Source organism: Hordeum vulgare, chromosome 4H (genome assembly GCF_904849725.1).
Source record: "Hordeum vulgare subsp. vulgare chromosome 4H, MorexV3_pseudomolecules_assembly, whole genome shotgun sequence".
Lineage (NCBI taxonomy): Eukaryota > Viridiplantae > Streptophyta > Magnoliopsida > Poales > Poaceae > Hordeum > Hordeum vulgare.
In genome coordinates this window covers 588,704,760-588,705,997 of record NC_058521.1, presented here as the reverse complement: position 1 = coordinate 588,705,997, position 1,238 = coordinate 588,704,760, and positions in this window count along the sequence as shown.

The following is a 1,238-nucleotide window of genomic DNA, read 5'->3' as shown; positions in this document are numbered from 1 at the left end:
AGGTCGAGAAAACTCGGATTTTGTCGTTTTGGGCAAGTTTCATGGGCTATAACGCAATGTTTGGGGGTCCCGGGTCGACTTTTGATGCTTCATGAACCGTGTGAACAGCTATCGAGACATCCCAAAAACTCGGTGTTTTTGTCGTTCCGGACCAGTTTCACACTGTTTTGGGTCCCGGATCGATTTTTGATGCTCCATGAACCCTTTGCATGGCTATCGAGATGTCATAAAAACTCATTATTTTTTTTATTTCGTGCGATTTTTGTGGGTTATAGCGCATTTTTTTGGGGTACCGAGTCGAATTTTGATGCTCCATGAACCCTTTGCACGGCTATCGAGAAGTCACAAAAACTCGTTGTTTTTATCGTTTCGGACGAGTTTCGTCGGTTATAACGTAATGTTTCGGGTTCCCGAATCGATTTTTGATGCTCCATGAACCGTGTGCACGGTTATTGCGACGTCGCAGAAACTCGTTGTTTTTGTCGTTCAGGATAGTTTCGTCAGCTATAGCGCACTGTTTTGGGGTCCCGCTTTAATTTCGGATGCTTCATGAAACTTGTGCACAACTATTGAGACGTCGGAAAAACTCGTTGTTTTTGTCGTTTCGGGCCAGTTTCGTTGCTATAACGCACTGTTTTGGGCGTCCCGAGTTGATTTATTATGCTGTATGAAACATGTGAACGGCTATCGAGATGTCACAAAAATTCGATGTTTTTGTCATTTCAGACCAGTTTCGTGGGCTATAACGCAACGTTTTGGGGCCACATATTGATTTTTGATACTCCATGAACACTGTGTAAGGCTATCGAGACAACGCAAAAAGTCAGAGTTTTTGTTGTTTCGGGCCACTTTCGTGAGCTATATCGCACTGTGTTTGGAGCCTGAATCGATTTTTTATGCTCCGTAATCCCTGTGCTCGGCAATCGAGACGTCGCAAATACTCGGTGTTTTTGTCGTTTCGGGCGAGTTTCGTAGGTGCATTGTTTTGGGTCTCGTGTCGATTTTTGATGCTCCATGAACCATGTGCACGGTTATAGAGACGTCGCGAAAGCTCGTTATTTTTGTTATTTCAAGTGAATTTTGTGGGCTATAGCGCATTGTTCTGTGATGCCGGATAATTTTTTATGTTCCACAAACTCTGTACATGGTTATCAAGACGTTGCAAAGTTTTTAAAAGAAAACCCGAGGCTGTACATCATGCTCGTCAGGCACACGGAACACGACCGTTCAGTTGACCC